Raw genomic sequence first — 16206 nt, forward strand, 5'->3', positions numbered from 1 at the left:
CACACAATATACCCAGGTAACCTGCACATGTACCCCGACTCTAAAAATTTTTTAAAAAGAGATGATATTTAAAGGAGAAATGGGATTGTCCTATACTAGAGTAACAGTCACTTGTACAGATAGAATTCCATTGTTTTTATCCCTAAAGTGGCCTGAGTTTCAAAGAACCTAATTGAGATAGGTAATCTGGGTGGAGCTTTGCTCCCATCAGCCAACAGCAGGATCAGTTGTGAATACTGTGGGATCTAACCAGAGATTCCTTCCTGGAATCCCAGTTGAAAAAACAGCGACCAGGTAATTAAGGTCTCTATCAGTTCTCGAACTCCGGACCTCAAGTGATTAAACTGCCTTCACCTCCCAAAGCGCTGGGATTACAGGCATGAGCTACCGGCCTGGCAGGGTCTCTATCAGTTCTAACCATTTTCTCTTGAGCCATGTACAAGAATCCAAGAAAGTCCCTTTCTCATGTGTAAGCTCCACAACACAATTAATAAGGGTACTACATGGGTACACATGGACATACAGATGGGAACAATAGACAATGGGGACTACTGGGGGGAGGGATGGAGTGCGGTAAGGGCTAAAAAACTACCTGGGGGTACCATGCTCACCACCTGGGTGACAGGATCATTTGTACCCCAAACCTCAGCATCATGCAATAAATCCATGTAACAAACCTGTACAGGTACTCCCTGAATCTAAAATAAAAGTTAAAAAAAAATTTAAGGTACAACAGCAAAGATCAAAACTGATTCCTGAAGTCAGCCTTGTGATTTTTGCAGGTGTGGCCCATTGTATGTGCAGAGAAACAGGAATCAAAGCAGCAGTAGGGGGTGAAGTGGGAATCAATTTTAGGTCTAATCTATGGTATGAAAAGAACATGGGTAATTTTAATAAAATTCTGACAGTAGAATAGGGTGGTAGAATATATGTTCTTTTATAAAATGAAATGAGTCCCAGCGCAGTGGCTCACACTCATATTCCCAGCAGTTTGAAAGGCCAAGGTGGGAAGATTGCTTGAGCCCAGGAGTTTAAGACCAGCCTGGACAAGTCAAAACCCTATCTCTACAAATTAAAAAAAAAAAAAAAATAGCTGGACATGGTGGTGCACAACTGTAGTCCCAGCTACTTGGGAGGCTGAGGTGGAAGGATCAGTAGAGGCTGGGAGTTCGGTGAGTTCGAGGCTGCAGTGAGCTATGGACATGCCACTGCGCTCCAGCCTGGAAAAGAGAGTGAGACCCCATTTCTATTTAAAAGAGAGGGAGAAGATGGATTAAAGACTTAAATGTTAGACCTAAAACCATAAAAACCCTAGAAGAAAACCTAGGCAATACCATTCAGGACACAGGCATGGGCAAGGACTTCATGTCTAAAACACCAAAAGCAATGGTTGAACTAGTTTACAGTCCCACCAACAGTGTAAAAGTGTTCCTATTTCTCCACATCCTCTCCAGCACCTGTTGTTTCTTGACTTTTTAATGATCGCCATTCTAACTGGTGTGAGATGGTATCTCATTGTGGTTTTGATTTGCATTTCTCTGACGGCCAGTGATGATGAGCATTTTTTCATGTGTCTGTTGGCTGCATAAATGTCTTCTTTTGAGAAGTGTCTGTTCATATCCTTTGCCCACTTTTTGATGGGCCAAAATTGACAAATGGGATCTAATTAAACTAAAGAGCTTCTGCACAGCAAAAGAAACTACCATCAGAGTGAACAGGCAACCTACAGAATGGGAGAAAATTTTTGCAATCTACTCATCTGACAAAGGGCTAATATCCAGAATCTACAACGAACTCAAACAAATTTACAAGAAAAAAACAACCCCATCAAAAAGTGGGCAAAGGATATGAACAGACACTTCTCAAAAGAAGACATTTATGCAGCCAACAGACACATGAAAAAATGCTCATCATCACTGGCCGTCAGAGAAATGCAAATCAAAACCACAATGAGATACCATCTCACACCAGTTAGAATGGCAATCATTAAAAAGTCAAGAAACAACAGGTGCTGGAGAGGATGTGGAGAAATAGGAACACTTTTACACTGTTGGTGGGACTGTAAACTAGTTCAACCATTGTGGAAGACAGTGTGGCAATTCCTCAGGGATCTAGAACTAGATCTAGAATAGATACCATTTGACCCAGCCATCCCATTACTGGGTATATACCCAAAGGAATATAAATCATGCTGCTATAAAGACACATGCATGGGTATGTTTATTGTGGCACTACTCACAATAGCAAAGACTTGGAACCAACCCAAATGTCCAACAATGATAGACTGGATTAAGAAAATGTGGCACATATACACCATGGAATACTATGCAGCCATAAAAAATGATGAGTTCATGTCCTTTGTAGGGACATGGATGAAGCTGGAAACCATCATTCTCAGCAAACTATCACAAGGACAAAAAAACAAACACTGCATGTTCTCACTCATAGGTGGGACTTGAACAACGAGAACACTTGGACACAGGAAGGGGAACATCACACACCGGGGCCTGTTGTGGGGTGGGGGGATGGGGGAGGGATAGCATTAGGAGATATACCTAATGTAAATGATGAGTCAATGGGTGCAGCACACCAACATGGCACATGTATACATATGTAACATACACAGGAAGGGGAACATCACACACTGGGGACTGTTGTGGGGTGGGGGGAGGGGGGAGGGATAGCATTAGGAGATATACCTAATGCTAAATGACTAGTTAATGGGTGCAGCACATCAGCATGGCACATGGATACATATGTAACAAACCTGCACGTTGTGCACATGTACCCTAAAACTTAAAGTATAATAAAAAATATGTATATATATATATACACATATATATAAAAATAAAATAAAAGAGAGGGAGAGACCCTGTCTCTATTTAAGAGAGAATATAAAAATTAAATTAAAATGACCAGGGCCACAACCAGGCTGAGTTGTGTTTACGATTTGAATCTCTTCAGCAGACTCAGAGACCTGCGCTCCCTTTGACTAAAAGATTGGAAATCATACTGTAGAGCAAGTGGTGAGTCTCATCAGGAATTGACCCTGCATAATTCTGTGTAGATGAAACTACAATTTGGGGAAAGGATTATCTTAAAAACACTAAGTGATAGGGATTATGACAGGTTCAGTTTTTTGTTCCCTCTCCCACTTCACCCTTTGACTTGTGGTTCACCTCAGGGGGCCAAAACTTCTATGCTACAGGTTTATGCTTGTGGACTGTACACCACCAACAGTGAACCCTATGGACTTTGAGTGATAACAATGTATCAATGTAGATTCATCAGTTATAACAAATATACCACACCGATGGGAGGTGTTGAGAATGGGGGAGGCCATCCAGGTTTTGGGGGAAGGCATATGGAAAATCTCTGTACTTTCTGCCTAATTTTGTTGTGAACCTAAAACTGCTCTAAAAAAAATTAGTCTTTGGAAAAAACACCTGACAATAGGGATTGGTGAGGGAAAGAATCAAATGGAAAAATGAACTCATACATGAATAGTGGGAATGTTAACTAACAATATTAGTGAGGCTGAGGACACCTATATCGCCAAGTCCCAAAAAATTCACTTCTAGGTATGAACCAATAAAACTTCTTTCACACATTAACAGCAGTGTTATAGCGACACTGTAGTATCTACCAACAGGAGAACGAAAATAGATTATTTATAAAACAATTACCATTGTTTTATAAACAAAGCTATAAATATCAAGCACAAATAAATTGCATAAATATGTTGAAAGTAAAAAGCAAGCTGTAGAAGAATATATATTATATAATACTTAAATACATTTCAAAGGCAGGCAAAAGAGTAATACTATATTTCAAGGATTCTAAGATGTTATCAATTATTGACACACTATTATTTCATGTGCAAGTAAGAAATACATCATTAAAATATGACACTTTATCAACCATAAGATGTATTCTGATGTCAGAATGTTAAAATGTACACTTTGGCATTAATGAAATCCAGAAAATATTGTTAAGGGATATATGCACTAAAATTCTAAGGAAATATATGGGAAGGATACTTTTCTAATCCATTATAGTGGTTACCTCTGCAGGAAGAGAGGAACAGAGGGAGTGATGATATGAGGGAGAGGTTAAAAATAATACAAGATGGCCTATTATAAAAGAAATAATACTTACGTATGTGTTACTTATATACAAATGATCTCCAAAAAGGTAGATAAGACATGTGATCCAGCAAAAGTAATACCACATCCCTTGTTGGAAGACGTTACCTTTTTTTTTTCCTTTTTTCCGAGACAGAGTCTTGCTCTGTCGCCCAGGCTGGAGTGCAGTGGCGCGATCTCGGCTCACTGCAAGCTCCGCCTCCCGGGTTCACGCCATTCTCCCGCCTCAGCCTCTCCGAGTAGCTGGGACTACAGGCGCCCGCCACCACGCCCAGCTAATTTTTGTATTATTCTTAGTAGAGACGGGGTTTCAGCATGTTGGCCAGGCTGGTCTCAAACTCTTGACCTTGTGATCCGCCCACCTCGGCCTCCTAAAGTGCTGGGATTATAGGCATGAGCCACTGCGCCTGGCCCAGACGTTACCCTTTTAATCCATGACCCTGTGCAAGCAGTGCTTTATACCACTTTGTCACAATTTAACAGCCGGGCATGTCTGGCCAAAAAGGCCTCCCAGGCATGGAAGCTGACCAAAGACTATCACAGGCTGAATGTCAAGATAGATGGTGGAGGAACATACAGGAGACTGATACGTAGCACGCGGTCACGCCACCTCACCAACCTGATGATGGCGTCACAGTCACACGGCCCGTCACAATCCTGCCCGAGACACACACAGTAACGCACACACAGGTCACGCGCGGGCCCCCACAAACAAGCTATTCCAGCCACACAGATGCAAACCTCATAGCAACACAAGACAGAAGACACACACACGCTCTCGTGAGCAGGCTCGGACCGCGCACCGGCAGATGCACGCGAATACCCATAAGCAGCCCCAGACACAGACCGTCCTACAGCTCCCGGTCGGCACAGGCTGGCCTCTATGAAGCATGCAGCCGCCTACCTGGTTCTCCCGGATACAAGCACCACCGCCTCGCACTTGCTCCTTCACCCTGGGAACATGGGGACCGCAGCTCCATGGTCAGGCAGGACCTGCCCGCAGAGGCCTCTGGGCAATGACTTGAGACAGGGGAAAGGCGGGAAACGCTCGGCGCGAAGGGCTCTGGGGCTCGTAGTCCTGAGGGCGAGGCCTGTGCTCCCAATGATGCAAACCGCGTGCAGGCCCAGATACTTCCCAGAGCCACAGCCCCGCACCATCCCAGGGTCCAGCTGGAAGAACTAAGGCTGAGGCCCCAACCGCTGCCCCTGCACAGGGAAGGGGCGGTGCGGGGAGAGGAGGAGCGGAGGGCACCGAAGTCAGAGGTGGAAAGGAACAAGCTCTTCGGATGGAGGAAGGGAGGGTTCTAAGGAACTCCTGCCCACCACCTCAGCTCGAAGGTGCTGCTGTGAGGAAGCCCCAGGGGTGGGAGGCTCCTCCTAGGAGAGGAGCGCTCTGAGAATGCATGTCAAAGGGGACCGACAAGCAAAGAAGTTAGATCTGCAGTTCACCTTAATTTGGGCAGCTCACTGTATCACAACGGAGCTCAGAGGCTGGAAGATAAACTGGGAGGTTCAGTTTTGTCCCAAGCCAGCCAGAGCAGGAGAAACAGACCGTGAGGACTTGAGGGAACAACAATGAAGATGTCTCTCTTTGGAGGAGGTGGAACTCCTGACTCCCAGCTAGGAAGGGAGAGGGAACTCTATGTCAGGACAACCCCTGATGCAAGTACAGTCTTTCATGGGTGTTGGGCCCCTGGGAGGGGCCATATTTGGGGATTTCCAGCACCAGGGCTCACCAACCTTTATCCCAGGTGCTACCCAAGGCAAGTAATGGCTTCCTATGGTCAACATATGCTCCAATTTTCTGCAAGAGTTGGGGTATCCGACCTTTATCTTTGGGACCACTATAAGCTAACCACCTGGATGGTGTGGAAGAAAGGATTGCCCTCTTGATGGCAGTGAGAAGGCAGGGTCAGCAAAAGGGACCAAGAAAAAATGGTCCAGGTCATAGTGCTTCCCAACCTTCATCATGGCACAACCAGAAAATGGCACTATTTGTATGGCACACTGGAGTTGTAAAACTAGAGTATAGGTTAAGCTGATATAGTAAAGACCTCAAAATGCATATTCAATGACCTGAATACCATATATTTATTTGTACCTCGTGTAAGAATCTAGGGCTGAGCAGTCCAGGGCTGGTGGGATAGCTCTGCCTTCCAGAGTGAGTAGTATCCATCTTTGGGGCAAAGGGGGATGTTAAAACTCTCAGTATCTCCCAGCCAGTAGGGCAGGAGAGGGCAGAGGAAGCAGGCACAGTGCTTTCTAGGGTTGCAGTTCAGAAATTACACTCATCCCTTTTGCTCACATCTCATTTGTTAAACTGCACTTCATAAAAATTAGAAACTGTGGTGCATCACAGGACATTATGAAGACAGTAAAAAGATAGCCTAAAGAATGGAGGAAAATATTTGCAAATCAGGTATAGGATAAAGGTCTATTATCTAATACATATTAAGATCTCTTTATGACTCAACAATGAAAAGACAAACAACCAAATTAGACTTTGGGTAAAAGACATGAGTAGACATCTAGCCAAAGAAGATATACAAATGACCAATAAGCATATGAAAAGATGTTTGATCTCATTAGTCATTAGTGAAATGTAAATGGAAACCACAATAAGGTACCACTTCACATCTACTAGAATGGCAATAATCAAAAAAAGAAACTGAGTGTTAGTGAGGATGTGAAGATACTGGAAAACCGACACATTGCTGGTGGGAGTGTAAAATAGTTCAGCCACTGTAGAAAACAATTTGGCAGTTCCTCAGAAAGTTAAACATTGAATTACCATATGACTTAATGATTCTACCCCTAGGTATATACCCAAAAGAACTGAATACAAGAACATGCACACACATGTTCACAGCAGCACTATTTACAATAGCCAAAAAGTGGAAATAACCCAGATTTCCATCAACAGATGAATAAAGTTACCAGGTTACCAAATAGAGGAATGTTCCCAAATAGACAAAATTACCAGTTGTGGTAATTCATGCAACAGAATATTATTCAGCCATAAAAAAGAATGGAGTATGCATAACACCACAACATGGATGAAGCTGCAAAACATTATGCTAAAGAAGGTAGATACAAAAGGTTATATATTGCATGATTCAATTTATATGAAATATCTAAAATAAATAAATCCATAGAGATAGAACACAGATTAGTGGTTACTAGGGAGGGAGGGGAGAATGGGGGAGAAAGTGCTTAATTGGTAAGAGGTTTTCCTTTGGAATGATGGAAATGTTTTGGAATTAGAAGTGGCTATTGCACAACACTGTGAATGTACTAAATGCCACTGAATTGTTCACTTTAAAATGATTACTTTCATATTATGTGATTTTTACTCAATAAATTATTTAAAATGTGTAAATGGTCTAAACATCCCAATAGAGATTTTCAGGCTGAATTAAAAAAAACACCCAGCTATATGATGCCTCTGAGAAACCCATTTTAAATATAAAGGTTATATTTAAATTACAAAGGTCATATTTAAATTATAATAAATAAGGGTATAATTATATGAAAAATATAAATAGGTTAAAAGCAAAAAAAAAAAAAAGAAAAAGATATACCATGCTAATGCGAATTTTAAAAAGCTGAAGTAGACCAGGTGCTGCGGCTCATGCCTGTAAACCTAACACTTTGGGAGGCCGAGGCAGGAGCCCAGTTTAAGACCAGCCTGGAAACACAGGGAGACCTCGTCTTTATAAAAAATCAAAAAATTAGCCAGGCATGGTGGCGTGTGCCTGTGGTTCCAGCTACTCAGAAGGGTGAGGTGAGAGGATCACTTGAGCCCAGGGGTCGAGGCTGCAGTGAGCTGTGATCGCGCCACTGGGCTCAAGCCTGGGTGACAGAGCGAGACTCTGTCTGAAAAACAAAAAATACTAAGCTGGAGTAGATATACCACTATCAAAGTAGATTTGAGAGCTAAGAATATTAACAGGCACAAAGAATGTCATTTTGTAATAATAGGATCAATTAACAGTACATAACAATCCCAAACGTTTATGCATTTAGCAAAAAAAACTCCAAAACACATGAAGCAAAAACTGATGGAACAAAAAAAAGTGAAATGGACAAATTCACAATTATAGCAGAGATTTCAAAACTCTTCTCTCAAGAAACAAGCAGACAGTAGACTTGAACAAATTATTGCAACAGAACAGGAAATACATGAATGTACCCAAATACATCTAGTAATTAGGTATATGTTAAAGGTGATATTTCAAATATGTGGCAAATGTTGAATTATTTGTAAATGATCATTGGAAACTAGGTAACTGTATAGGGGTAAAGTTGGATTTGTACACACAAAAAAAATTAAAGGAAAAAACGAAAGCAAAAACATAACAGGAGAAAATTGTGGGAAAATTTTTAAATTATCTCAGGGATATGGTTTGAATGTTTGTGTTCCCTCCAAAATTCCTAGGTTAAAACCTAATCCCTAATGTGACAATATTAAGAGGTGAGGCCATGTATGGGATTAGGACCCTTATAAAAGTACTTGAAGTTGGCTGGGCACGGTGGCTCACGCCTGTAATCCCAGCACTTTGAGAGGCTGAGGCGGGCGGATCACGAGGTCAGGAGTTCGGGACCAGGCTGGCCAACATGGCAAAGCCCCGTCTCTACTGAAAATACAAAAATTAGCCAGGTGTGGCCGGGCGCGGTGGCTCACGCTTGCAATCTCAGCACTTTGGGAGGCCGAGGCAGGTGGATCACGAGATCGGGAGATCGAGACCACGGTGAAACCCCGTCTCTACTAAAAATACAAAAAAAAAAATTAGCCGGGCGTGGTGGCGGGCGCCTGTAGTCCCAGCTACTTGGAGAGGCTGAGGCAGGAGAATGGCGTGAACCCGGGAGGCAGAGCTTGCAGTGAGCTGAGATTGCGCCACTGCACTCCAGCCTGGGCGACAGAGCGAGACTCCGTCTCAAAAAAAAAAAAAAAAAAAAATTAGCCGGGCTTGGTGGTGGACACCTGTAATCCCAGCTATTCAGGAGGCTGAGGCAGGAGAATTGCTTGAACCCAGGAAGCAGAAGTTGCAGTGAGCCAAGATCGTGCCATTGCACTCCAACCTGGGCAATAAGAGCAAGACTCTGTCTCAAAAAAAGAAAAAAGAAGAAAAGAAAAGAAAATGACTTGAGGTTAAAGGAAGCTCTCTTTTGCTTTCTTACCCCCTTTGCTTTCTGCCATGTGAGGACAGAGCAAGAAGGCTCTCACTAGATGCCAGCACCTTGATCTTGAATTTCCCAGACTCTAGAACTATAAGAAATAAATTTTTGTTCTTTATTATTTACCTAGTCTGTGGTATTCTGTTAAAGACGCAAAAAAGACTAAAATAGAGAAGTGGGGTGTGCTATTAAAAATACCTAAAAATGTGGAAGGGGCGTTGGAATTGACTAATGGGCAGAGGCTGGAAGAATTTGGAGGAGCAGGCTAGGAAAAGCCTATATTGCCATAAATGAAGCATTAAGAATGATATTGGTGAGGGCTCAGAAGACGAGAGCTGTAGAGAGAGCCTACATATTAGAGATTATTTAAGTGGTCATGAACAGAATGTCGGTAGAAATATGGACCATAAAGGCTATTCTGATGAGGTATCAATGGAAATGAGGAATATCTTATTGGAAATTGAAGGAAAGGCCATCTTTGTTATAAAATGGCAAAAGACTTGGCTGAATTCTGTCTGTCCCTGAGGGCTCTATCAAGGAAGAAGTTAATAGCAATGAACTAGGTAGAATATTTGGCAGAAGAAATATATTGAAGGAGCTGCATGGCTTCTCTTAATTACTTTTAGTAAAATGTGAGAAAAGAGAAAAAAATTGAAGACACAATTTATAATTAAAAGTGAAGCAGAATAAAAAGATTTGAAAAATTTTCAGCTTGGCCATGTAAAGAATAAAAAAGGGTATTTAGATGAAAACCAAGGGTGTGGCCAAGTGGCTATTCAGTAAGATTAGTATGGCTAGACGGAAGCCAGGTTCTGTTCATCAAAATAGTGGGAGGATGACCCCAAAGACATTTTAGAGATCTCTGAGGTTGCCATGCCCACCAAAGGCCCAGAGTAGAAGGGCTTTGAGGGCAGAGAGGTTTTGAGAGAGGGGCCAGGGTGCCCATGGTACCTTGAGGCTCACTGCCCAGGGCTGCCTCGGGTCTCTGCTCCCTGCATTCCAGCACAGCACTCTGCTGCCTCTGCTGTGGCTCAAGCTGGTCCAGGATGTTGCTCAGGTTGCTGCTCCAGAGGGCACAAGTTGTGAGCCACATGGTGCTAATTCTGCAGGTGTGCAGTGCAAGAGCTGCAGAGGCATGGCTTCCTCCACTTAGATTTTAAAGAATATCTTGGACAGCCTCCAGGCCACTACAGAGTCTCCACTATGGCAGCTCCTAGTGGAGCCATGCAGGTGGGGGACAGCCTTCAAGACCCCAAACTGTAGAGCCACCCGTGTGCATCACCAGCCTAGGGAAGTTGCAAGCACTCAACTTCAACATGTGACAACTGAAGAATGGGCTGCACTCAGCCAAGCTGTGGGGGTGGGGCTGCTCAGGGATTTGGGGGCCCAACTGCTTCCCTAGGGGGTGGAAAGTAGGACATGAAGTCAAAGATTATTCTCAAGCCTAAAGATTTAATACTGTTTTCCCTTTTGTGTTTTGGACTTCATTGAGACCTGTTACATCTTCTTTCCTATTTCTCCTTTGGAATCAAAATGTCTATGTCATTGTATTTTGAAAGCACAAAACTTGTTTGATTTCATAGGCTTACAGCTGGAGGTAGATTTGCCTCAATGCATTGTGCCTTGAGTCTCACCTAGATCTGATTTGGATGAGACTCTGGACTTTAGACTTTTGAGATGTTGCTGGAATAAGATTTGGGGGCTAGTAAGATAGAATTAACGTAATTTTCATGTGAGAAAAACAAAATTTGGGGAGGTAGGGGGCGCTACAGGGGGAATGCTATGGTTTGAATGTGTATGTCCCCTCTAAAATTCATAGGTTAAAATCTTATCTCCAATGTTATAGTATTAAGAGGTGGGGCCTTTAAGAGGTAATTAAGTCATGAGGGCAAAGTCCTCATGGATGGGATTAGGGGCCTTATAAGAGGGTTTGAGGTTGAAGGGAGCTCTGTCTTGCTTTCTCGCCCCTTCTGCCTTCTGCCATCTGCCATGTGAGGATGCAACAAGAAGGCCCTCATCAGATGCCAGCATCCTGATCTTGGACGTCCCAGACTTCAGAATTATGAGAAAATAAATGTATATTCCTTTTAAATTACTCATCTCAGGTATTCTGTTAGAGCAGCACCAAACGAACTAACGCACCCAAGAGGCAGAGGGCCTTTTAAACGTGATGAATCAAAACTAAGAAGACTTAAAGGAACAAATTGGCAAATTAGATAATATTATCAATTTTTCATGGCAAAAGCTCCTCCATAAACAAATTCAAAAGACAAATAGCAAACTGGAAGAAAATATTTGCAACTCACATAAAGTGCTAATTTCCCTGCTATATAAAAAAAACACTAGAGTCCAGTTGAAAATTGGGCAAAAATATCATGAGAGTTCACAGAAAAGAAGTGCAAACTCATTCATAATAAGAAAAAAGCAAATTAAAACTACCTTGGGAAATCATGTTCCACCTATCAAATTAAAAATCCAATAGTTGGTTGGCTTGAGCTAACAGACGAGGAATTTACACCCCAAAAGCTTGTAATACACATACTTTATTTATTTATTTATTTATTTATTTAGGGATGGAGTCTCACTCTGTCGCCCAGGCTGGAGTGCAGTGGATCAATCTTGGCTCACTGCAACTTCCACCTCCGAGGTTCAAGCGATTCTCCTCCTCAGCCTCCTGAGTAGCTGGAACTACACATGTACACCACCACACGCAGCTAATTTTTGTTCTTTTGGTAGAGGCGAGGTTTCACTGTGTTGGCCAGGATGGTCTCAATCTCTTGACCTTATGATCCACCCGCCTTGTCCTCCCAAAGTGTTGGGATTACAGGCGTGAGCCACCGTGCCGGAGCTGTCACGTTTATTTTTAAAGTATATGGAGGCCAGGCACAGTGGCTCACGTCTGTAATCCCAGCACTTTGGGAGGACGAGGTGGGTGGATCATGAGGTCAAGAGATGGAGACCATCCTGGCCAGCACAGTGAAACCCCATCTCTACCAAAAGTACAAAAATTAGCTGGGTGTGGTGGCGTGCACCTGTAGTCCCAGCTACTCAGGAGGCTGAGGCAGGAGAATCACTTGAACCTGAGAGGTGGAAGTTGCAGTGAGCCGAGACCACGCCACTGCACTCCAGCCTGGGCAACACAGCAAGACTCCATCTCAAAAATAAATAAATAAATAATAATTTTAAAAAGTGACAGTTATGAAAATCGATCACATATGAGGCAGTAAGCAAAGCCTCACTCAGTTCCAAAGAACAAATATAAACATCTGACTATCCTGCAATAGCATTAGAAAAAGATAGCCAAGTCTTTTGAATTAAAAAAGAATACATAGCCCGGCACGGTGGCTCACGCCTATAATCCCAGCACTTTGGGAGGCCAAGGCGAGTGGATCACGAGGTCAGGAGATCGAGACCATCCTGGCTAACACGGTGAAATCCCGTCTCTACTAAAAATACAAAAACAAAATTAGCCGGGCATGGTGGTGGGCACCTGTAGTCCCAGCTACTCGGGAGGCTGAGGCAGGAGAATGGCGTGAACCCCGGAGGCAGAGCTTGCAGTGAGCCAAGATCGCGCCACTGCACTCCAGCCTGGGCAACAGAGTGAGACTCCCTCTCAAAAAAAAAAAAAAAAAAAAGAATACCTAAATTACAAAACATGTGAAAATGAATAACAATGAAAACATTAAATGCCAAAATTGTGGGACATAGCTTATGTAGTACTTAGAGGAAAATTACAGCTTTAAATACATTTATCAAGAAAAATAAAAATCAAATTCTCAATTTATAAGTGTGGAACAGGAGGAACAGAGCACACTTAAAGAAACAAAAAAGAAATTATAAAGATAAAGAAATCAATAAAATAGAGAATTAGAAAAAAGTAAGAGAAAAGGATAACAAAACTGAGACAGGGTTTTGAAAAGATCAATGATCAATAAGTTACATAAACCTCTGTTAAGGCTGATATTCAAAAAATGAGCAAAGATTCAAATAAGAAAATGAAAAAGATGCAAATAAGAAACATGAAGTTAAAATAATAAAAATATGAGAAAGGACTATTTGTAAGAAAAGTTGATAACCTAACAAAATGAATACATTTGAATAAACCTAATAAATTGAAGCCTTATATAGAGACATTCCTTCGGGGAAAAAAAGGCCAGACGGATTTTCAACTAAATCTTAACTTTTATGAATGGAGTTGATAAATTATTTGGTAAGGGATAAACAGGGTAAGAATAAACACTTCATAGAAAGTGTCCGAGTGACAAGTATACAGAGATGTGCTCTAATTCACCAGTAGCCCCCTTTTTTTTTTTTTTTTTTGAAACGGAGACTTTCTCTGCCCCCCAGGCTGGAGTGCAGTGGCGCGATCTCGGCTCACTGCAAGCTCCGCCTCCCGGGTTCACGCCATTCTCCTGCCTCAGCCTCTCCGAGTAGCTGGGACTACAGGCGCCCGCCACCACGCCCGGCTAATTTTTTGTATTTTTAGTAGAGACGGGGTTTCACCATGGTCTCGATCTCCTGACCTCGTGATCCGCCCGCCTCGGCCTCCCAAAGTGCTGGGATTACAGGCTTGAGCCACCGCGCCCGGCCCACCAGTAGCCCTTAATAATGCAAACGAACACATTCAAGAACGAGTGTCTGCAAGGATATAGAAAGAGGTGCTGCTGGTGAGAATGTAAACAGTTGCAGCCATTCTAGAAAGCAATCTAGTTGTTCCTGGTAACATTTAAGTGTACAAAAAACTCTTTATCCCACTAGCCAATTGCCAGGCAAATAGTCTAATCTAGTTCCAGTCTGCAAGACTATTCTTTGTGGTAGCCAAGAGTTGTATCCATCACTACAGAAATAGATAAGTAAAATGTAAATATACATAATGAATTACCACACAAATGTTAGAAGGGATGAACAGCATTAGAGCACTGTGCACACAGAAACATGAAAAATCTAAAAATCAGTTCCCACTAGAAAAAAATGAATTTGTAGCATAGTACCATTCGTATTATGGGAATGCACATTCATTTAAGAATGCATATCAAACATACCTTTGTGTGTGCCTATGAAGAATAGGAATTGGGAGTGATGGAGGGGGGAACAAATCAAGAAGCTGGTGTGACAGTAAATTATTTTGATAATGTACTATGAAATCTAAAAAAAAATCAGTGCAAAATGAAAAAAACAAACAAAACCAAGAGCTATGCCTATCTTTTTCTTTTCCTGGCCTCTGTTAATAAAAGTCAGCATCCTGGCCGGGTGCCTGTAATCCCAGTCCTTTGGGAGGCTGAGGCGGGTGGATCACCCGAGGTCAGGAGTTTGAGACCAACCTGGACAACATAGTGAAACCCCGTCTCTGCTAAAAATATAAAAATTAGCCGGGCATGGTGGCAGGTGACTGTAATCCCAGCTACTCGGGAGGCTGAGGCAGGAGAATGCTTGAACCCAGGAGGTGGAGATTGCAGTGAGCTGAGATCGCACCACTGCACTCTAGCCTGGGAGACACAGTGAGACTCTGACTAAAAAAAAAAAAAAAAGTCAGAGTCCTAACAGTCTCAAATATCAAGGCCAGGCATGGTGGCTCACGCCTATAATCCCAGCACTTTGGGAGGCCAAGGCGGGCGGATCACCCGAGGTCAGGAGTTCAAGACCAGCCTGGCCAACATGGCGAAAACTTGTCTCTACTAAAAACACACAGACAAAAAATTTGCCTTGCATGGTAGCAGGTGCCTGTAATCCCAGCTACTCGGGAGGCTGAGGCAGGAGAATCGCTTGAACCCAGGAGGGGGAGGTTGCAGTGAGCTGAGATTGTGCCATTGCACTCCAGCCTGGGCAACAAGAGCAAAACTCCGTCTCGAAAAAAAAAAAATATATATATATATATATCCAAACAGAGGGGGCTCTGGGAGACTCTGGAGCTGCAGCTGCCACTCCAGGATCAGAAAGATGGGCTGGGGCCACTGCTGTTTGGGACTCAACCCATGTACATAGAGGAAGGACGTGGGTTGAATTCACAATTCCGTCCCCCATGAGTAGCTGGCTTTCAGGGACACAGTCCAACTCCTTGTGATTGATTTTATCATTAATAATAACCCCACTGTTAACTGTTTACAAATTACATTCTTTCAATTAATCCTCACAAAAAATCAAAAGGCTAGAATATTATTCCAGTGTTACAGATGACTAAACTGAGCCTGAATCACTTATTCAAGCTCTCCTGACAAAGAGTTGACATCCATATGTAGGTCTAACTCCAAAGTCCATACTTGTCGCAATATCCAAAGAGCTGATACTTTCCCTACTCTTTCTCAAAGAATATGTGAGGAATTACTGTGTAAATGCCTAAGAAAGCTGTCCAGGAAGGTGACTTATTCCTCTGTTAGTGAAGTATTGCCACCTCATGGCTTCCAGCAATCTACTTTTCTCCACCATCCAATCTATTACCTCCCTGTCTCGAGTTTTGTGAATAAAGTTGAAAATCTTAGTAGGGTATGACAAAGTATATTGAGACGGAACCAGAAATCAGCATGAAACCATGATCTAAAAAGGAAACATTTTTTTCCCCAGCGATCTCTAAAACGGGCTCAATCATAATGGCAGCAATTTTGTCCAAAATTCATGTACTGGAGGGAGCAAGGAGTTTTCTTAAAGTAATCCCCAGTGGCTAAATTCTGACAATTAAGTACCAACATTAAATACACTATAATTAAGTGAAATTTGTTCAGATTGTAAAAGGCCATAAATTCATCTGAGTCAAGTGTTAAAATGTAACACACAAATATGTAGATATGATGAGAATTAGTAAAGTGTAAATGTATATATACCACTAAAGATTTCCTTCCTATTAGCTATAAAGGCATATAAATGTGTCTATAGGTGGGTATATATATGT

The sequence above is a fragment of the Nomascus leucogenys genome, chromosome 11, assembly GCF_006542625.1.
Source record: "Nomascus leucogenys isolate Asia chromosome 11, Asia_NLE_v1, whole genome shotgun sequence".
Taxonomy (NCBI): Eukaryota; Metazoa; Chordata; class Mammalia; order Primates; family Hylobatidae; genus Nomascus; species Nomascus leucogenys.